The sequence below is a fragment of the Pelodiscus sinensis genome, unplaced genomic scaffold (assembly GCF_049634645.1).
Source record: "Pelodiscus sinensis isolate JC-2024 unplaced genomic scaffold, ASM4963464v1 ctg35, whole genome shotgun sequence".
Lineage (NCBI taxonomy): Eukaryota > Metazoa > Chordata > Testudines > Trionychidae > Pelodiscus > Pelodiscus sinensis.
In genome coordinates this window covers 1673994-1696714 of record NW_027465908.1, presented here as the reverse complement: position 1 = coordinate 1696714, position 22721 = coordinate 1673994, and the positions used below count along the sequence as shown (strand labels likewise).

The 22721-nt window shown below is 49.6% G+C and overlaps 1 protein-coding gene across 1 annotated transcript in view; it reads left to right on the top strand.

Annotated features, from left to right (window-relative positions):
- LOC142824448 (opioid-binding protein/cell adhesion molecule homolog) overlaps positions 1 to 22721 on the top strand; it is a 999900-nt gene that overhangs the window by 46487 nt on the left and 930692 nt on the right. Inside the window, exon 2 of the mRNA XM_075916420.1 lies at positions 3373 to 3435. The gene's annotated coding sequence lies outside the window, so the exon portion shown is untranslated. The remainder of the gene's footprint in view (positions 1 to 3372; positions 3436 to 22721) is intronic.

Here is a 22721-nt window from a genome sequence, read left to right as displayed (position 1 = left end):
AAATGGGTGTTGAAGGGAGGATCTGGCAGAATGGAATTAAAGTGCATCACTATTGTCATTACTAGTCATTCCAAAGTAATTCATGTCACTGTGAGTTAACCTTGATTTTTTTTTCTTGTCACAATCTCAATGATCACAAACCAGCAATGTGATTGTTTTCCTCCTCCTTGATCAAACATTTTTGTTTGAAGGTAAGGCCCTTAGAAAATATCAGAGTGGGATGTTTGGACGGTTGTGAATTTGTCCCCCCCAAAATGTATTGAAAACGAGAAATTGGTTGAAACAGATCCTTCCCGGGGAACGGTTTCTGTCGCCACACATCAGCATTTTCTGGGTTTAAAAACATCCCATTGAAAACTTCTCGCCAAGCTCTGGTGCACACACAGGGCTCCTTCCTCACTTCTGCGGCCACTCCTGTGATATGATTTTAATCGTTTAACCAGTTAACTATTTTGATTGACATTTTACATCCCTAGTGGGGAGAGGTGGCGGGGTCTTCCCCTGTGGGTGTGGTGTCCACCTTAGAGATCTTTGGCATCTGACATCCACTCATCCCAAAGTCCTCTAGAGATGCCCCAGTTCGTGCAGCAGGTCCATGGCAGAGCTCTCAATAGAGCCTGGCAATTCCGTCTCCCAACCCGCTGCTCAAACCACTTGGCTAAAGTCCCTCCTCAAACCAGGAGTAGAATCCAGGCATCCCGGTTTGCACCACTGGAACGACTGACTCCCGAGGCTTCCACGTTAAATGGCCCGGGAGGAGTTCTCACCGCAATGCACGCCTTTTCCCTCTGTCCAAAACCAAACTGCAGCTTGTCAGTGGCCCGGATGTGAGGATGATCCCAGAAAAGATCAGGGATGATTCACGCAGGGGACCCCATTGTCCTCACTTTCTCCCGTCCGCCCACCCGCCATATCACTGCTCACCACTACTCGGCACAGCCCGCTCCTCTGCAGCCGTCCCTCCCGAAGCTCCTCCAGACGGCTGGAGTCTGCATTTGAATAATGAATTCTGTTGAAGACGGAAAAGCTCGGAGTTCCATCTGTAACAAGACTCGAAATAATTACAGCTGATGATTGCCTGGTACCTCAGCCAGAAAAAACAGAACAGATTTTGGCCGCCAGCAATTACAAGCAGCACCCGCTTGAGTACAGAGAGAACTTTTAAATGAATACATGAATACATTTCTGCAGATCAGAAGGCAGAGGATCCAGCATTCCACGAAGGGCAGAGAAAGGAAAAACCAAATAGTATCACCCCACACATGGAGGAGATAGGAGACAGGTTGCCCCACAGGAAGAGGCAAGAATTCCCTCTCCTTCCACGTGCCCCACTGAGGGGAGGGAATTCTCGGTTCCTTGTGGGGAGTGAGTGCTGAGTTGGGATAGAGAGATGCTGCTCTGGCAAGGATGAGGCCTGTGGCTCTCGGCCAGACAAGCCAGTCCTCCGTGGTATAGGGAGCAGGACACAAGACCGGATGTCCCAGAGAGGGAGTGGTTGGGCACCACTAATGATCCTGAGGAAGTGAAATGATGCGTATGAGCTTTCTGGGACTCATAGGCCCATCTGGGAAGTCAGGCAGGAGGCTGCAATCTCTCTGAAGGCACAGGCTGGAGAAAGACTTCCAGTCTGGTCAGCCTGTGCTGGCCCTCCAAACGGGAGCCCCTTGCCCTCAGCTCTCCTCCCCTTGAGATGACCTGCCTACCTAAGCAAGGTGGGGATGACGATGCATTTGAATAACTCACTGCCCCCAGTTCTGTGGACACAGCCGTGCTGCGTTCACATGTCCAGGTGCCTTGGCAGCGGGTGTCTTCTGGTCTTTGGTTTTCCATTGATCAGGCAGGGTCTTCCATTCCAACACATTGATTCCAGCGCAGGCAATCCTAGCAGCTCTGTCTCTCAATACCAAGCCTGATTCCCCCATAACCCAGAGAGAAAGTGATTCATTTTTTGTGCCACAGTGATGCCAAGGTGATCGTACCATGTCACAGTAGCGGTGTTCCAATCAAGGAGGAACTGGTCCTTATTATTTTGGAGCCCTGCAGCTGTGGCACCTTGCAAACAAGCAAGCAGACAGATGCGCTGCTTTGTGGAGCTTGCAGTACTGTACAGGGTAAGCAGATGAGCTGTTTGATCAATGATTGACTTTTCACTGTATGCGTGTGCCATGCACAGCACCTGGGAGCCTCAGTCGCTGGGTGGTGTCCTCTGAGCACAAAGCAACAATGAGAAACAACAGGCTGGGCAGAGGGGGAAACAACTCAAGAACACATTTTGAAAGAGTTTGTGACAGCCCTTTTCCCACCCACAGCTTCTTTTATGAGACTTAAAAGTGTGTGTGTGTGTGTGTGTGTATCAAATGTGCCCATCATCATCACCATCTTACTGAAGTTCCAAAAGCTGGTGAGATCTGGCTATTTGGATGAAGCTTGGCTTATGTTGTCCTCTCTGATTCTTTTATGTTTGATCAAACTTAGTTTTTTCTGAGGACTGGAAGTTCCAAATTAAAGCATGGGATGCTGTTCCCATGAGATTCCCAGACTCAAGAGTGTTGACTAGTTTAGTTAGAGTTAGGAGAAGCATCTGAAGGAACTCTTAGATAGCCGTGTGGGCTAGAGGAATGAATTTTAATTCTGATTCTTCAAAGGATGTTGTGTTTTCATTTTGCCTGTATGGCCACTTGTCCTATGAGCAGACGCTCTACATCTTAGAAATGACCTGGACACAGAGCCAGAGAACAGACTTTTCCTGATGATGTGCTCACCTTCACAGAAGAGCTGCACCATAACGAAACAACAAGCATTTCTCCTAGATCTTATTGCCCATACATTCAGACCAGCAGAATGCATAAGATTGTATAACATCACCTGGTATTTCCTAGCAACGTACAGGCTGTGTCACTGCCTTAGGCAAATCTCCTTGCATCAGTTCCTCTGTTTTCCCCATCTGCAAAATGGAGATAATAGTCAGAGGTGGTAAGAAAATGTATACGGTACTTTCATTTCTAGGGTGATTTTCTGATCTGGTCTGAGTTAGAATATTTTACTGAACTGATACTGCGAGGCAGGCATAATTGTTGTAACTGTCAATACTGGGAGGTAGGCACTCTCCACAAAAAAAGGAAAAAATATAAACCCTGGTGGAAATATGGGAGGGCAGCTGATCCCGTGTATCCCCTGTGGGTTGTCTCTGCAGGGAGAGATGAAAGTAGCTTAATGATTGCATGGTGCTTTGAACACGTGTGGTGTTTTGTCAGCGCTGCATATGATTATTATTCTGCAAACCTTTAGTGGTTTCCTTAAAAAGCACCACGTCCTCTGCTGAGAATATCCACGTTCCGAGAGTCCTCAGACCCTGTTTTCTTTGCCCCCCAGAAAGTGCCTGACCAAGCTTGAAGGGAATGCTTGACCAGCAGTTGCGGAGTCTACCTGGGGACTGTAAGTACATGACACTATCTCTTTTCTCTGCACTATAATCGCCGCTGCTTTGACTTGTCCTCGTGTAGTATGTCGAGATTCATCGCTGCTCTTGCCTTGTTCCACTCCCGTCTACCAGAATCTGCTTCGTTCTCCTTGGCACCTTAAAACGGTCTCTCATCTCAAGTGTCCTCGAGGAGCTGTGTGGCACGGCCCGTTTCCTTCCGCACGCAGCTGCTCAAATTGTTCCGTGGCACATGGGGGGGGGGGGGGGGGTCCTTGCCAAGTGGTGTCTGCTCCGGTGGGCTCCTTATGCTTCTGGTAGGCCTAAAAATCCACCTCCCTTGTCTTGCTAATGCAGGATTTGTCCCCCTTCTGCTGCCCAGTCCAGTCGGAAAGTGTTCTGATGAGCTCTCCGTCACACTGCCAGTTTGGTAACAGAACCCCCAGCCTGTTGGGTAGCGCTGCCTTTCCATGGATCTGTTGCCATGTCACAGAGGGTATGTCTGCACCACCCCCCTAGTTCGAACTAGGGGGGGTAATGTAGTCATACGGAGTTGCAAATGAAGCCCGGGATTTGAATTTCCCGGGCTTCATTTGCATAAAGCCGGCTGGCGCCATTTTTAAATGCCGTTTAGTTCAGACCCCGTGCCGCACAGCTACATGCGGCATGGACTAGCTAGTTCGGATTAGGTTTCCTAGGGAGCCCTGTGTTGCATGAAGTTATGGTTTTTCTCCTCTCTGTGTGGGGTTTGAGTCTGGGGCAAGAATCGATGCTGTTGTCTCATTGGATGCAATGCCTATAAAAAGGATTCTTACTTGAGGCTGCTGGACATAGACCGACCCTGCAGTTCTTAATAGAGCCCAGCCCGGGCTTGTGCAGATCTGAGTGTCTGAATATGCTACAACGCACCTTTTGAACTTCCCTCTCAAGAGCACCAGTCAAATAGTTATTTTGAATGCAAAATAAATGGCTTTGCAGCCAACACTCCTTTGGGCAGTAGTCTTCCCTTTTAGGTGACGAAGCAGACTCCAGCTCACGGAAACTTATGCCCCGATAAATGTATTTGCCTTTACGGCGCTGTAGGACTCCTTGTTAAATTTTGTCATCTTTTTTTTTAACTTGAAACTTTAAAGTTTGGTAAATACGAACAAAACGGATTTTAACTGATTTTTCCCCCCCCCTTTCAAACGAAAATCTTTTTGCTTTTCATTTAGGGGAGGTCACATTTTGCATGGAATTTTGAAAAAAGTTTCTCCCAAAATTTCCTGAGAGAAGTAATTAGAGTTTTTTGATGAGATCTTTCCAAGCACAGAATGAGCCACAGGCAGAATCTGAGTCACTTTGAAATCAGACAGATAGGACACAGCTCGGGGGGTATCAGTGCTGTGTGTTTATGGATAGGCCAACAGCATGGACATGCGTTGGTTTCTTTTCTTTGAGGTCCTAGTCCCGCTCCCTATGTGGCAATCACAGCATTGGGAAATGTTAAATTTCCCTCCCAACATGCTTCCTGTAAGTTAAAGTCCCATGTCTCACTAATTGTCACTGTGGGAGGATGAAAAGCAAAGCCAGTGTTTCCACACAGAAGGGAAGGGATGTTTTCAGAGCTGTTTCTCAGGCCTGACACTGAAGTTTTGACTATGTCCAGAGTAGGGCTTTTATCATTTTCTTCAGCTTTTCCAGGTACCTGTGATGTTTCCAGCCAAACGGTGGCTAGCAAGAGAGCAGAAATCTCTTTTCCTTTCACTGTGGTTGACAAGGGGTGTTTTTTAGGAGGGGGGTGTGTGTGTGTGTGTGTGTGTGTGTGTGTGTGTGTGTGTGTGTGTGTGTGTGTGTGTGTGTGTGTGTGTGTGTGTGTGTGAACAGCCAGTCTGCAGGGAATTCACAGGAAGGGAATTTTCTGACAACTTGGGGACGATTCTTTACTTCCTGAATTTAATTAATCTCCTCCATGGACTTGGTTGTGGCATAAGACCCTCACAGAAGTGAAGGGGATTGAATGGGGCCTGCTGTGATTTTTGTCACTGAAGTATTGTATATTAATGACCCACGGGGAGAGCAAAGTTTCTTCTCGCCGTCGACCAGCACTCTAGGCTTTCTGCAGCTGCAGAAAGATTTTCCTTCTTGTTCTCTGCTGTGTCCCTGGTGAATCTCAGAGCTTGTCTCACGCGGGCTTGATTCTAGTTCTGTGTTTACAAAGATGGGTTTTCTTTCTGGGGGGACAATTGTGGTTATTTTCTTTCATTCCCTGGTTGGAATAAGGGCCAATAAAAATAAAGCTGGAGCCAAGACTTGGAAAATGAGTAGCAGTTTGAAGGCCCTGCTTAGTTCTACATTAACTCATCCCTGGACCTGAGGCAAACACACACATCTGGGCCTTTATCTTCCAACGTGAATAATAGCAGAGACATGGAAAGAAGGTGAATACAATACACCTGGGGGATGTTGCCTTCCAGGCCACAGCTGTAAATTCCCATAGCAGCCAGTTCACTTGCCAGTGCTGGAGAAGGAAACAGTTTCTTTACCCAGCGCCCTCCTCCCTCTATGGCTCTGGGGGGTATGCCAAGATGACCTTCAACTGTGTACGAAGACTCTGTCTGCCCACTCATCCCGATGCGGCTTTGAGTGAAAACTGAAAGAACGTCACGCACTTGAGTGAGCAGCATTGCGACCTGGTGCAGGGGATAGAATGCCACTCACTCAGATTTGGTCCAGACACGCCTCCGTCATGACCAGTCATTCAAGTGTGCAAAGTTCTTTCAGGTTGCCCATCAGGTCAAAACAAAAACACACTCATTTTGGGTTCCTCCTTCCCCATATTTGGACCCTACATGTGTGCCTAGTTGGCCGTTGCGTTAATTCCATCCTGGTTTCAGGAGTTTGGCACTGTTACTTCTATTGCCTTGATTCAGGACAACTCTTAAGCTGGCGTGTTGTTCTGAACAAAGATGAGTTCCTGAACTGGATCCTATAATTCCCCATTTATAGCATACTCATTGATAGAGCCTTGTATGGATACAAAATTGGTATCTGCAGATATTTGCAAAAATGATCTGAAGATATTCACATCCACATCCACGGATATAAACTAGATACTGCAAATTTGCAAAGTTCCAGATACAAAATGTGTATCCACATCCGCATCTGTAGCCGCAAAAATGAGCAGTGGCTATCTGTGGATTTTCAGGGTTCTTCCCATTGACATAATATCTAAGCAACCTGTGTCGTATAGACTGAACAGCATTGTTAAAAAAAATTAAATCTAGCTAAATTTCAAAATAAAAGTAGTTGTGAAACAAAAAGTTGCAATGTTGCATTTCCATTTCTTTTAGTTAGTTAAAATTATGAGCTGAATTTGACTTGAATTTGTAAATACTTTGGTTTGACCTAAAAATGTTGTTTTTTTTTTTTTTTTTTTTTTTAACAAATAAACTATTTACCACTCCCCACTAAAATCCCCACCCAGCTCTAATTGGAACCCAGATAATAGGGACATCTGGTTAATCAGCTCAAGTGGCTAAGAATCAGTTTTTTGTATATTAAATAGCCTTTGATTACGTGTAATTGGGGCATCCCTGAAACCTTGACATCTGATAATAAGGACAGTGGGAAACTGATCTGACAGCTCGTTAACACTCAATTAATGCCGCTCTGCACAGCACAGCAGTAACTTTTTAAAAAATGTATGTGTGCAGTCGAAGTGGAATCAAATTGTGACTGCAATTTTTTTAAGTGCCCGATCTGAAAAAGGCTCTGATTTCTATGCAGCATGGTGTTAACTTTGTGCATCTGTGTGCAATTGAAATGGAATTAAAAGCTGAAGTGCAATTTCTTTAGGTGAGTGCAGTTGCTTTGCCCAGTACAGAATTAGCTCATTTTTAATTTATACATGCAATTAAAGTGCGCTAAGAATAACATTAATAAATCTTTATCCAACTGATTGATTTTTGAAAACCTTCTTTGTGCCTCCTGATGTGTATTATGGGAGAGCCTGTCGTGTTTGGAGTAATAATAAATTTGTCTACTTCATTTAGCCTGTTTCGTTGTCAGAGCACTGTAACCCTTCAGAGGGCAGTTTTTCAGATTGGTCTTACTGAGATCTCCTCTTACGGTGACATCCTAGCACAAAGATGTGCGTACACAGGTTTTTATAGGCTCAGTGTAGGTGATTTAGAGACCTCGAAATGCCAAGTTTGCAGGTACGGTGAGGAGGCGAGACTGGATTGTGGGCTATTTTGAGAAAATGTCCCTTAGCATTTCTCTCGTGGTCAGGTGAGTAGCCTTATCATCCCCATTTTACAGTTGTAGAAACAGAGGTACAGGGAGGTTGGGTGACTTGCCCCAAATCACTATCCACACCAGAATTATAACTAGGAGATGCGCTGGGCTCAGATCACCCAGGCCTCTTAACAATTGTGACGGCGCGTCGGGGTTTTCCTGTCTCCTGCACCCCCGTAATGGCACGAACAGACTCCACCAGCCAGTAGAACAGAGGGGAGTTTATTGCTTCTCCAGGATACAGCACAGCACGGATGTAATCTGGTTACCGGGCAGGCTAGGATGCCTCAGCCCCCCCTTGAGATGGGGGAGACTGGGCCCCTAAATCCCAGCCTGTTGCCTAGGCTGCTTCCTCCTTGATCCCAGACAGAAACTAAAACTCTCTTCCAGCCCTGCCCCCCAGCCAGGGACGGCATTCCACCTTCCTTTGTTCCTCTCCCTGGGGGGTAGCGGGTCGGACAGGTTGCGAGACCCTTGCCTAGTGACTCATCCCCTGTCCTGCTGGGCCGTGCTACAGACAGCAGCCAGTGGGGGTCACCCACAGCCCCAGCATAGCAACCAGCCAGGTACCAACACTACGTCACAACAATATCATAGTGATTGAAGGTCTGGGAGATAGAAGGACAAATGCTGTATTTAAGAGCTTGTGATGGAGGAAGATGGGTCTCAGATGGGACTTCCAATCCTTCTGGAAGTCTTAGCATGTTCAATCAGCTAATGCCAAGTTGGATGCAGTGTGTCCTCCAGTCCGTTGGCTGGCGGTGTTCTCAGCATCTCCAGAAATCATCCTGCTCCAGGTTAAACCTTTCATGGGTATCGTACGTGTTAGACAAATCTTTGGTGTGCTGTGAGCGATGTTTACTTCAGGGATCTGTCTCCGGTCAACCTAAGCTCTGTGGAATATTCTCCAGGCATGAAGAAATGCTTTTGGTGTCAATGCCTTGCATTCTCAATGAAGACAAAACAACCAGTCCGTCAAGAGCAAAGTTAATGTGAGTAGTTTATGAAGCCCAGAGGGATCAGAACTTGAGGGAGTGCAGTGTGTGTGATTCTTCCAGGATACTGTATCTGAACTACTCACAAAATGGCTGCCCCTCACTGAAGCAAGGAAGAGGGGTTTCCTCTATGTTGAAAGCAGGGCTCTCCTTAGGATTTATGGTGCCGCGTGCAGGGCTATTAAAGTGGAGCCCCTGTGTCTGATGATAGTTGGGGGAGGGAGGGAACAACGATTTTTTTAGAGGTGTGATTTTATAATCTTCAGCAACACACTCATGAAATATTTTTAGAACAAATTTTAAACTCAGGTCTTGTTGACTCTCTTAGTAAATACAGAGACTGACTGTAGCTACGTGGGGTTGGCAAATACCTGTTGAATAGCTTTATTACCACCTCAATGGCTCTTTCATGGGTTCAGTGTTGTGCCAATGAGTCTGGCATGCTTTTTCACTTTGAACAGGATCCTGTCCGGAGGAACAGCGCCATGGCACGGCGACAGAAAGAGGCAGGTGGATGGACATTAAGACCCAGTGGGGCCCCACATTTTTGGGTGCCCTACTCAGCTGCGTAGTCTGTGTATGGATAAGGATGGCGCTGTTTGAAAGGCAAGTGAAACTGACCGCAGAATTGCAGCGTCTCCTGTCAGTCACGTGGCTGCGTAGGCCTCCTCTCCCACTTGTGGTGGTAGCGGGGAGAAGTTCCGTGCACTCCGATGGGTCCCACACAATGCTTCGTATGGCCAGAGGGTAATTAACAACCCTTAGGCTCATTAATGAACCCTCGTTTGCTAACGAGCCTCTCACTGCTTTGTGCAGCAGGCAACCACATGCAGAGCAGGGAACCTCTGTTCTGGGGGTCCATCTCTGAGTAGGGCTTGGAGTGGTCCTTCTCAGTCCCTGGAGCTGTTAAAGGGGCTGAGTTCCATGCCAGCAGGTTTATAAGTCAGCTCTCTCTAACCATTCATCTTTGTCAATTGGGGATTAATTTAAGGCCCGTTTTTTTTTTTCCCCTTTCTTTTTTTATTACATCTGCACGCTCGGTCATGCAAAAAATTACATGATTCCAGAGATTCGGCTGACTCCGCTCTTGGCACGCAGGGGCTGCTTAGTACCACCATAACCATTCAATTAGGCCAGGCACACAAAAGAGATGTCGTGGAATAATACAGCCTGGACTTCAAAGCCATTTTGTCCTGCTCTGAGCCCGCCACAGAGAGCACAGGGCCCTTTCTGAACCCTGCAGCACCTCTCTGGAGCAGTGCTGTTCCCTGCCACCTGTCTGGAGGGACATCTCCCTTCTTCGAAACCGGAGATGGGGAGGGGTGGGGCCACATGATGGTCTCAGAACTGTAACGTACCAGGGCTGCGAATGCATCCGTTTTCCTTCCTTTCCTTCCAGGTCTCTTTTTCTCATCCTCATTCCTTAGCTGTACAGCAGGGCTGCTTGGGATCTGTAGCCTCCTAGGTTTGGCACGGTGCACACATGAAACAGAAAGGCAGATCACAATCTAAACCAGGCATTCTCTGCCCCCACTCTGCCACTGATGGAGTGCGTCACTTCAGGCAAGTCGTTTCTGCCACGTTGTGCCTCAGTTTCCCTATCTGTGTCTGCAAATGGCATGTTCACTGTGAGAAATTCTGCAAGGGTCTCTGGAAGAAGAAGGTGTCCCCAATGAAGTTGTAATGAAGTTTCTGCGTGGCGCTGGGAGAGAGTAAACTGGAGGGTGTCTTTGGTTGGGAAAACATAGCGTGTCTCATGGTTTTGCAAAATCTAAGCCAGATGTGGTTTGGCTCCAGGTCTTAATTGATCGTCACCTCCTGAGGGGATCAGATCCATGGTTCCAGCTTTGTCTGAATCTTGGATCCCGGCAGGGACTGCAGGGGATAGGGGCCCCAGAAATGTATGACATTAGATACTGCATCTCTGTACTCGGAGGAGAAATGGAAGTGGACCCGTAAGGAGAAAGTGAGCTTAGCGGCCATGTAAAGAAAGTGGTGTGGGCATTCAACGATTATCTTAGCAGCTCGATCTCTCCCAACGCCTGGTTCGCTGACAGATTTCCCACCACGAGGTAACGAGCGACGTTCCTGCCACTAGCCTCCAACAATGCAGCTGAGGCCTCTAAACTCAGTTTGTGTGATAGCAGCCCAGCTTGCTGCTGGGTCAGACTGCAGTGCCAGGACTGTAATCAGAACCCTTTGCTAGAAGCCATGCAGCTGCTGTGTGTTGCAGGCCTTGGGATCGCTTGTTTGTCTTAAACTCAACAGCAGGTTTGCAGTGCACATGCCAGGTCGTAATCGTCCTTTCTCTTTTGAATTATGATTTTTAAAGTTACTCTGGCTGCGTTGAAGTGAAGAGGGAAATCACTCTCTCTCCCCCACCCTTTCCCTTGAAAAGAATTGGATTGACCCCCCCTAAAAGCCAAAGCACTGTTCCATCAGGAAATCAGCTTTCATTCTGGCTCTGCCTAGGAGCCATGAGGATGAAATATTAAGCACCAGCGCAGGAATGACACTGTTACAGCGGGCGTAATCAGATGAGTAGCTAAAGGTCTGGCATTCTTTGGGGATGCTAGTGATTGATCAGCCCCAGCAAAAATAAATAACCCGGCTCTTTAGATCGCACTTTTAAATATTTAATCTGTATGCATGTGAAGGATGAGTCCTACTGGGCGCTCAGGACTGATTCAGTGGGTGAATTTATCACACGCTCCCTTTCGGGGACACTGGCCGGGTGATTTAGATTTCTTGGCCCATCACTATCTTGCTGAGGTGTGATAGGCAACAGGTGTGGTTATCAGCCTGGCCAGGGATGCTCTACTGGTGGGACTCTTCCAGAGGATGTGCTGCGCGGATTCACGTGAGCCATGTAGCTGGGTCTTTGCAACTGGACCCTCCCTGATGCTGCTTTGTGGAAGAATAGAAATGTTGGGGTTCAGTCTCACAACTGCTCATTTTCTCATGGTTAAAGGGCCGGGTGGCTTTGTCCCCCAGGTGCGGCTGGGTAGAGGAATCATCGAATCGTAGAATCCTAGGGCTGGAAGAGACCTCAGGATGCATCGAATCCACCTCCTGCCCAAAGCAGGACCAACCCCAACTCAATCATCCCAGCCAGGGCTTTGTCAAGCCAGGACTTAAAAACTACTAGGGATGGAGGTTCCACCCCCTCCCTAGGGAACCCATCCCAGGGCTTCCCCACCCGCCTAGGGAAATTGTTTTTTCTAATATCCAACCTAGACCTCCCCCACTGCAACTTGAGACCATCGCTCCTCGTTCTGTCATCTCTCACCATTGAGAACAGCCTGGCTCCATCCTCTTTGGAGCAGGCTGGACAGCTGGGTTTCACAGCTGCAAGCCCCCTGGCTCCTCTGCTGCTGAGTATAAGCAGTGATGCTGCGGTGTCTCATAGCAGGAAGCTCTGCCTTTTGTACCAACGCAGGCAGTCCTCAAAGCTGGAAGTTTTCAGGGGGCGCAAGGAGTCATTTAGGGACAGAGCTGAAATTAGAAAACTCCTCAACTTGTCTTGCTAAGGGTGGTGTTAGCTGAGCAGGCAAGAACAGATAGCTCGGTTGCAGTTCAGATAGCACAGTGACCTTGAAGGCACGAGGAAATAATGGTGTTCGAGGAACTTCATTTGCAAACTAATTAAAGCAACTTCTCCCATCCAGGGTACTGCCAGCTTTTTGCCTGAACATCCCAGTAGCTGGTACAGTGGTCAGCAGATGAAGTGGCAGGTGATGTTAGCAGCAGCGTTTGGATCTGGTACAGAAAGTTGTTTAATTTGTGCTCCCCTGGCTCCGAGGCTCGTTTCAGGCTGGGAAGCCACCGACAGTGCGTGGAAACAGGCCTGGCTGATCCAGAGTGAGTTTTGCTAAAGAGGGGTACAGATGGAGAGGCTGGAATGTTCCATTCTCCTCCCTCCTCCAAAACGGGAGCAGATGGTCCCTCTTTTGTGTGTTGCCACTTGTGCTGGCTGCTGGACTTCCTTCATCCCCGTGTGCTCTAGTTCCATTGGCTGGAGCCCATGGACTCAGACCACTGGAGCTGAAAGGCTGTGAGCTTGGTCGCAACGCAGGGGAACAGGAAATGGTTTAATCTTCTACCGAGCAAAAGGACGGGAGGCAAAAGGGCTTGTCTAGACAAGGGAAATTTGATCCGCTTCATCCACCTGTGCAAACTCCTCATGTAACAGAGGTTGCACTAGTATGAACCAGAGCAGTGAATCGACATATACACATTGGGAGTTTGCACTGTGGTGAACCCCCCACTCCCAAGATGCATAGTGAATGAGATACCTTGGGGGGGGTCCCTTTACTGGAGTGACCACTGCCAAGAGGGGGAGTGTATGTGCATGCGCAGGAAGCTGCAGAGACCGGGTGGCTATTGAAATCCTGTGGATTTGTGGAGAGCAAGCCTCGTGCACTTGCCGTCAATTAAGGGCTTTTTTAATGCTGGCTAAAACTACAGGAGGGACTGGCAGTGATGTTTATCATTAAAGTTGCTTAACACTTTCCATGCTAAGTCCCTGTTCCTGAACTTGAGCCAATCAGGCTGAAACTTTGCAAGCTTGTTCCCTGCCTCGGGCTGAATTTCTGTAGACTGCATAAAGCGAATGATGCCGCCATTGCTGAGATCAAGGCTCAGAGAAAACAGGTGTTTTTTGCTGATGTTAAAATTTCCACCTAAGAGCGCTACTGTTTCCACGCTTTGAAGCAGGGACTGGAAATTCTGCAGGGAGAGAGTCCTGCAGTCAGGGAGGTGCCCGCTGCTGTCCCTGTGAAACTCCACCCATGTGTGGCAGAGTTATAATTTGCTGGACGTTGTCGTTAGTACATGCTCAGTAGGGCTTGCTGCTAAGATCTTTGCACTTTCTGTTGCACTGAGCATGCTCTAATTCCACACAGCTCTTGTGTTCGGTGTGCCCGAGAGCCTTCTGGCATTGCCTGCGTTACCCAGTGTACATGGTGATTGCCAACTGCTATGTGTACAGGGAGGTGTCCGGGAATCTTAGGATTAAAGCCGAGAATCACCATTAGTGGCTGAAAACTTTTCAGCGGTGACATGTAACAACTGATGTACCAGAAAAGGGAAGGAGAGGAACTGCTAACAAAGTTCCAACTATTGAGCTTCCCAAATAAGAAGTCGTTCTCCACTGAAATACTTGCAAAACAACACACACACACACACACACACACACACACACACACACAGATGAGTTTCTAAGATACTCATTTTTTTCAAAGTTACAGACTATCACGACTACCCCCGTGAGACTTAGATATTCGCAGTTAAATAACCTCTGTGTTTGCAATATTTGAGCCCTTTCATGTAGGTCAACGCAAGGGAATAGAGCAGATGCAGAGATAAGGATTTTGGATCTTAGGTGAAAATGGCAAGTTTTTTAAAGTAACAACTTAGCAGCGGCCAGCTGCCCACCTGGCACAGGGAGAAGTCTCTTCCTCTGGGGAATGAATCTGCAACTCTCCCTTGGGCAGCATGTTGGTTCGTCACTCTCTAAGGGGATGTCTACACTAGCTCGTTAGTTTGAGCTACGTAGGCAAATGAAGGCAACCAGAGTTGCAAATGAAGCCCGGGATTTAAATATCCCAGGCTTCATTTGCATGTTCCCGGGCGCCACCATTTTTAAATCCCCTTAGTCCGAACTAACTGCCAGCGGCTAGACGCGGCAGTTAAACGTTAATTCGAACTAATTCTTTAGTTCAAAATAACTGTTACTCCTCATTCCACGGGGAGTAACAGTTAATTCGAACTAAGGAGTTAGTTCGAATTAATGTTTAACTCCCGTGTCTAGCCACAGGCAGTTAGTTCGGACTAAGGGGGATTTAAAAATGGCGGCGCCCGGGAACATGCAAATGAAGCCTGGGATATTTAAATCCCGGGCTTCATTTGCAACTCCGGTAGCCCTCATTTGCCTGCCAGCTCGAACTAACGAGCTAGTGTAGACATCCCCTAACATACTTTTCTAAGGGTTAGATGGTGACTCTAAGGACATGTGGTTCCCTGGCCCTTTGCATCTTGTTACCATGCCTATGGGAGCTGTGCTTCCACCTGCTTTTTTATGTACAGTTAATGTGAAACTGCCGGACTGTCTGGTGCCCAGGGAGATAGCAGGTTTACACCCCGGGCAGTGAACTGTTGCTCCTTTGAAATTGTAAATGGTGTGAGAACCAAGGTGCTTTGCATTCATGGCCTCCCCAAAGAAAAGCCAAGTCGAGGCCCTCCTGCCAAAACCAGTGTGGTGGGGAGGAGTTATATTCTATTATATATTTAGTTCTGCATTACGCATCTTGAACTCAGTGTTGTACTGATGAGATCACCTGACTCTGTCATCTGTGCTGTTCCGAATGTACTTAAGTGCCACTGGTTCCATGTCAGGCTGAATCCCGGCTGTCCGCTCCCCCAGCCGGTGCTGGAAGCACAGCGCTGACATGGAGAGGGAACGGGAGACACGCGTGTCAGGTTGGAGAGGAGGCGAGACAGGTGTGGAGAGCTCAAGAAACCTGCCCGCCCCGCAGAGAGAGGCTTGTAATACACATGCTAACACGGACTGGGAGACTGGTGAGGAAGCGAGGATGACACAAATAGGAGACGGAAACAGATGTTTTCCCGCAAGGACAGTAAGTGAGCAGTAATCACAGTCAAACTCCTGTGGGGAGCAGATGGGCTCTGTCAGCCGCGCCACACAGCTCCAGGAGACTCAAACAACCTTTGGCCGAGAAGAAAAGTGCTCAGTAGAACACATGGCTTTGGATGTGACTTTGGTCTGACAGGCCCTTTCCAGCACAACCGCTAGTGAAATAGCTATTGTAGCAGAGACCAGCTTGGAGATGGACAGAGGACTGGGAGGGGTTGCCTGTGTTCTAACTAATGACAGCTGCAAAGATGTGGAGGGGAAAATTCTTCCTATGGCATTCTGCCCCCGGAGCATGCTCCAACAGGTCACGTTTATATCCACAAGCAACCCATGCGGGGTCTGTCCACAAGCAACCCATGCGGGATCCCCCTCTTTGCTGCAGCAACTGCCCAGGAAAGCCAAAGACGGTAGCTACGGCTGTGACCAGACAAATGGGTGTGGAATAGTTCCCTACTAACTATTCAGGAGTCAGGGTTTGTGTTTCCATTACTGCGAGCCCCACACGGAATAAAGAGCTGGCTAGATGGAAGAAGGAAAGCAGGAGTCCAAAGACAAGAGGAAGAACCAAGGTAAGAGGGCACAGAAGACAGCATGGTCCAGTGCAGGCCTGGGCAAAATATGGCCCGTGGGCTGGATTTGGGCTGCCAAGCCTCTGGATCCAGCCCATAGAGGCAGTGGGAAGAAGCCCTTGGCAGGCTCTCCTGCTTGCCCCGCAGCCCCGTGCAGAAATGCGGTTGCTGGGCTTCCTTTCTGTTTCAAAACTGGAGGGGAAGGGGTAAGTTTCAGGAGCTGTCCCCGCCCCCCTCTGGTGTCTGGAACCAGTGAGGTCTCTAGAAATGTCTGGCCTCCAGCCAGTGTGGTAGCATCTCGGCGCTGGGCAGTCGCTGTGGTTTGCCTGGAGCTGGCAAGACACGTCCTCCCCCTCTGGCCGCCAGCCCCAGCTGATCTGGGCTGCTCTCTTTTATAGCAGAGCAGCTCAGGCATGCCCAGTGAGGCTCAGGGGGTGGAGCCTTCTCAACCCTCAGGACTGGTTTAACCCCCTCCTGCCCAGCGTGGGGAGGAGATGTCTTGCCCAGGAGCGGGTTAAAAATGGCTTTTCAGGTCCTAGCTCCATGACAGACCATGGCCTGCACGTGGATGCTGAGTCCTCAGCTGTCTTCAGCATGTGTGTTTTTGTGATATCGTCTTCAACCCCTCCGAGCTGATGTTGAATTCCATCTCTTACTGGCACAGCTGGGAGTGCCGGTATGTGGTGTATGCGCACCAGGCTATATGCACATCATTGTTTCTGAGATTGAAATAAAATGGCAGGTGGGTAACTGTACTGCCCCGTGGGCCAAATCTACTGCTGCTGTAAAGGGGCTGCCCCTCTCCTGGAATCCAAGGGAACCTGCTTACGCCAGGAGTGAATTGAGCTTTGTTTGGATTGCAAACCTTCCCGCTGTTCGTTAAACACTCATCAGCAGAGCCCTGATGTGGCGGCCAGGTTCCTTGCTCGAGTTTCAACGATTGATTGCTTCCCTTCTGTGCTCTGTTTGCTGTCTCCATTTCTCTGATCACCGACAAAGGGGAGTATTAAGAAATTCGTCTCCTTGCAGATAATCTCTCTCCCCAGGCAGCCCCATCCTATCCGTCTCCAAGTACCATTCCCTTAGCTCCGTCGGTCCAGCTCCATCTCTCACGCTGAGCCCCAAAGATCAGGCTCCTGCCTGGCACGTCAGGGCCCTTTGGACTCTGTTGTGCCTCTGTGACCAGGCTTTCTAACGAACCCAGCGCCCGTGACAGAGGCCCGAATTTCCCAAGTATCCAGCTCCTAGAAGCAACCCATGTTCCGAGGATGCCCCATAGTGTTTCTGGAGACGTCTCCTTTTGAAACTCCGCCCCCTTCATGTGGAACTGAAATGGAAGACGAGCTCTCCTGAAAATCTTAGCCCCATTGTGGCTCCTTAGGCGTATCTTCGGCATTGGGTCCAGCTCTCCCCTCTGCATCCTTGAGTGTTTCCTAAACAGTGGGTTGGACCACAAGCCCTTTGAGGTGGTTGGTGGTGGCATTCCGCATCTGCATCCGTGGGTCGCGATGGGATGGAGGAGTCCTGAGGGTGTTCTGGGTCAGGTAGGCTGGGGAATCCCAGGTTTCCCCCTGAGTCAATGTGCCCACCCTGCAGTCTTAGCACTCTAGCTCGGCTCCAACTCGTGAGGCTGCCTCTCAGCTGCAGTGTAGATGCACCCTTGGGAATTTCAGCCGAGGTCAGGGCCCCATTGTGCCAGGCGCTGCACAGACACACAGGCTGTGTCTACACTACAAGGTTTTTGTGGCAGAGAGTATGCTAACGACGGACTCATTATCATGAGATGCAATGTCATTAGCGTATTTTCTGCTGATGCTTTTTGCGCAAGGAGTTTTTGCACAAAAAGAAGCAGTGCAGCCGCTTCCGTTTTGCACAAAAAAACCCTTTTGAGCAAGATCCTTATGCCTCTCCGGGAAAAAGAGTCCGCATTAGCATACTCTGTGCCGCAAAAACCTTGTAGTATAGACATAGCCATAGTGAGAGCCAGCACCTGCCTGAATGACTTACTCTAACTGGACCGGACAAAGGACAGGAGGGGAACAGCTGATCTGCCCAAAGTCACGCAGCGGAGCTAAGACCAGAATCTAGATCTCTGGCATCCAAATCCAGTGCACTAGCCACTGGGCCACACTGCCTTAACGTGCACTTAGGATTGTGGCATTATTGGGCTTAGTATCTTACTCTCATTTCTCTGCTCATCTGGCATGAAGCCACTTCCTCTTCCATTGCAAAATCTGTCTCGTTCTCCCTTGCATAGACATCTGTGACTCCGCAGAATTTTCCTTGGACTCTGGCTGTTGGATTTAATTCTGTAAAGCATTTGGGAAGAAGCAGTTTGGGTGGTGACCCCTGTGTAAGCAGAGCTGGCTCGCCGTGAATTTTCTCTTGTGCGCATATTCCTTATATTTGCAAAATGCATCTGTGTCGGAGACAGAGCTTTCTCTGAGGCTGGCCCGAGCCTGCAGGATGAACTCTGCACTGATAAGGCCTCAGCTAGAGTCTTGTGTCCAGTTCTGGGTGCCACGTTTCAGGAAAGATGAGGAGAAATTGGAGAAGGTCCAGAGAAGAGCAACAAAAATGATTAAAGGTCAAGCTATGAGGAGAGATTGAACAAACTGGGTTTGTTTAGTCTGGAAAAGAAAAGACTAAGAGGTTCTTATCTGATGAGGTTCAACAAGGACAAGTGCAGAGTCCTGCACTTGGGACGGAAGAATCCCAAGTATAGTTACAGGCTGGGGACCAACCGGTTAAGTAGTAGTTCTGCAGAAAAGGACCTGGGGGTTACAGTGGATGAGAAGCTAGATATGAGTCAACAGTGTGCCCTTGTAGCCAAGAAGGCTAATGGCATATTAGGTTGCATTAAGAGGAGCATTGTCAGCAGATCCAGAGATGTCATCATTCCCCTTTTTTCGGCTTTGGTGAGGCCGCATCTGGAGTATTGTGTCCAGTTCTGGGCCCCCCACTACAAAAAGGATGTGGACACATTGGAGAGGGTCCAGCGGAGGGCAACCAAAATGATGAGGGGCCTGGAGCATATGACTTATGAGGAGAGGCTGAGGGACTTGGGTCTCTTTAGTCTGCAGAAGCGAAGAGTGAGGGGGGATTTGATAGCAGCCTTCAACTTCCTGAAGGGAGGTTCCAAAGAGGATGGAGAGAGGCTGTTCTCAGTAGTGACAGATGGCAGAACAAGGAGCAATGGTCTCAAGTTGTGGTGGGAGAAGTCCAGGTTGGATATAGGAAAAACCATTTCACTAGGAGGGTGGGGAAGCACTGGGATGGGTTCCCTAGGGAAGTAGTGGAGTCTCCATCCCTAGAGGTGTTTAAGTCTCGGCTTGACAAAGCCCTGGCCGGGTTGATTTAGTTGGAATTGGTCCTGCCTAGAGCAGGGGGCTGGACTTGATGACCTTCTGAGGTCTCTTCCAGTTCTGTGATTCTAAGAGGGGACATAACAGCTTTCAAGTACAGCCAGTTCCCAAGTTACGAACGGGTTACGGACCAAACGCTTGTTCGTAAGTCGGACCCCATTAAGTTGTATTGCGACCACACTGTTCGTAAGCATGGGTTGCGTTCGTAACTCGGGGACCGTCTTTACGACCGCTTAATGGGAAGTTTGGTCGTAAATGCAAACGGTCGTAAATCGACCGTTCGTAACGCGGGAACCGGCTGTACCTAAAAGATTGTTACAAGGAGAAGGGAGAAAAAAAAACCCTATTCTTTTTAACCACTGAGGATAGGACAAGAAGCAATGGGCTTAAACTGCAGCAAGAGAGGTTTAGACTGGACATTAGGAAAAACTTCCTCACTGTTATGGTGGTTGAACACTGGAATAAATTGCCCAGGGAGGTTGTGGAATCTCCATCACTGGAGATATTGAAGAGCAGGTTGGACAGACACCTGTCAGGGATGGTTTAGATGATGCTTGGTCCTGCCGAGAGGGCAGGCGACTGGACTCGATGACCTCTCGAGGTCCCTTCCAGTTTTAGTGTTCTATGATTCTATGAATTCCCCCAGGAATGAAGGGCCACCACAAACCTTCTCGCCTCTGCTCCAGTCGCCCCGTGGGGCAGGTGTTAGTGATGCTGCTTGATGCAGAACAAGCTGATACTGTGGTGATGAGGGAAGAGTAAGAACCAAGCTAGACTAGAACATGGGATATAGCGAAACCCTCAGTGCGCCCTGAGAAGAATGTCTGTGGACATCGGTGTTTTCTTTTAGGCCCTGTCTGAGCCACTGATGTTCCTGGGTCTGTGTAGGATGCAAAGTCTGGATATCCTCTGCCCTCAGGAGCTTGTAGTGGGGCGGGTCTTACAAGGAGCAGGCAGGGAGTAGTGCCAGCCTCCTTGCAATGAAGCTCCTGGAGTTTTGGAGGATGCAGGAGGGTGAGGTGTTCTATGGAAGTGCTGGGGCATTAGGATGGGATGCTAGAGCTGGCAGAGCAGAGGAAGCAAGAACAGGGAGGGTATTGGGGCGGGAGAGCAATTCCTAGAGCCCAGAAGATGGGCAGAATTGGCTAAGCGGACCCAGCAGGCTGGGGTCAGGGGAAAAGGGCTGTAGTAGATGGGCAGAGGGAGCAGAGTGGAGAGGAGAGGCTCTGAAGAGGAGGTGACTGATTTTCAAGCATTGCAGCCTGTTCTGGGTTTGTGTCCTTTGGACAGCGGGCTCTGTGCTCTCCGCCACGGTTTTGCTTTGCCGTGATTCTGGGAAGCCGTTGGCCCTGTGAGATGAGGCTGGCCCAAGCCCCTCATCCCTGGCTCCTTTCAAGCCCGAAACCATGACGCGAGCAGCGTGGGGGTCTTTCTCTTCCCCCTCATTTCCTTTGTGATTCTGCTTCATGCAAAGGCTATAGAAAGTGCCTTTGATCTCGCCGCTCCGTTTTTGGCCCCTCTCTCTCCTTTTTAGGAGTGGAGTTTGGGAAATGAAGCTGGAGACAGGACACACGCATGCAAGTTTGCTCATGAAAGGAAAGGCCTGGAATAAAACAAATTAAAGCGCCACCTGGCAAGAAGAAGGGAATTGGAGAGAAAAGGAGGGAAAATAAAGCCCAGATCAAAAAGACAAGCGATAGCCGGAGCTGGCCAGACTGCGTGTGCGGATAGAGGCATAGCATGGCAGTAAAATAATTGTGCCCCTCCAGACAAAGTCCTCCACTTCCTTTCTGCTGTGCTCACCCAAGGCCGCCATCTTCTTTAACTCCGGCAGTAGGTATCCACCAGGCCCAGGTCTTGTTCCCTGATGATGGAGAGGGCTTGATTATCTCTTAGGCAGACACCCTGGCTCGATTGGGTGACGGCTGGGAGCTATTTAAAGGGATAAAGATGAACAGCAGCAGCTGCCGCCTTTCCTCACTCATCATGTCCCACTTCGTGGTTTGGAAACCCACCTTCCCCGCACTCTTTGCCCCCGGGGCAATTGGTGGGGGAACCCCGGGAGCAAATACAGAAAGGCCAGCCACATGAGGAGGGCGCCAGATAGAGGTGGTGATTGCTAAGGAGGAAATGGGTCAGGCTGCAGGGCAAGAGGGCAGCGTCACCGGGCGTCAGAACCTCCCCTCTCCCATGCGGAGCAGGGCAAGGAGGAAGCTGGCACATGCACCTGTAGCTCCCTCCTCAGATTGCGGGCAAGCCTCTCCCACACAATCCCCTTCTGTTTGTAGGAGCTCTGCTCAAGGGAAGGGAACCCCAGGGGCTCAGGGCTTCCCCGCCTCCGGGACAAATGTAGCCACCTGAGGCTTACAGCGGAGACAGCCCCCCCACCCCCCCCCCGCTCCTTGGCTCATTAAAGCAGAGCCTTGCCTTCAAGTGGCACAGGTAAGGGATCCTCCGCAGGGCGCCTGCTGGCTTTAATAAGCCCTGGAAGAGAGTTAACCCGGTAGGATTAGATGACTCTGCCACAGGAAGCGGTGGATTTGCCCCCCGCCCGGAATCTGAACTTCTCAGCCGGCCTCTGCAGGGCCCTGCTTCGGCAGCACACGGGGCGGGTGGGGGAGGTGAATTGGGAGCAGGGTATTAAACCTGGACAGGCCAGAATCGGAAGTAAGAGGGCAGCCCGGTGCAGCTGAGGTCCCAAATCCCTGCACCCCCTTGTCACATGCTGTGGCCCATGGCATACAGGCGCTCTGACCCCTGCGGCTCTCTGGGGACACACACACAGAAACGGGGTTGGAGTAGGAGACAGTCGCCCAAGGCTGATGCCCACAGAGCATAGACTCATATGGCAAACAGCGTGGGGAGCGAGATAGCCCCAGGGATGGGTAATGGGCCATGGGGCCTTTTGTCTCCATCTGGCTTTGGAGCTCAGTGGGTGGAGAGGCGCCCAGGCAGGCTGGCGGCTAGGTTCTTGGGGAGGCAGTGGAGGTGGGATCAGGGCAGGGGCGCATTGGCAGGGAGTTATGCAGGGCAGCGTGGCTTGGTGCTCCGTGGCTGGTACGGTTTCACCCTGTGAGCAGTGGCATTGTGTTCTCAGGGGGAGACCACCAATGCCTTGAGTAATAGAAAAATGGGCCCGTTTCATTTTCACCTGTGGCTAGTTGAACTGTGGTAGGCTGGGGAGGTAGTCACGCCTAGGGGTTAAGGCATCGGGCTAGGAGCCAGGGTTCCCAGTTCTGCTGTTGATGCACTGTGCACGCTGGAGCCCAGTTGCTTAGGCCCAAATTGACCTTTGGTTTATAAAAGCACTTGAGTCCCGTCCCAGATACCCTGCAGTCATGGTACCTTTGGTTGGATATTTTTGCTTTTATTTTCAGTAAACAGCCTTGTAAGGTACCACCCTCCCCCCCACATGCCAAAGCAAGCTCCGTGGCGGGAGAG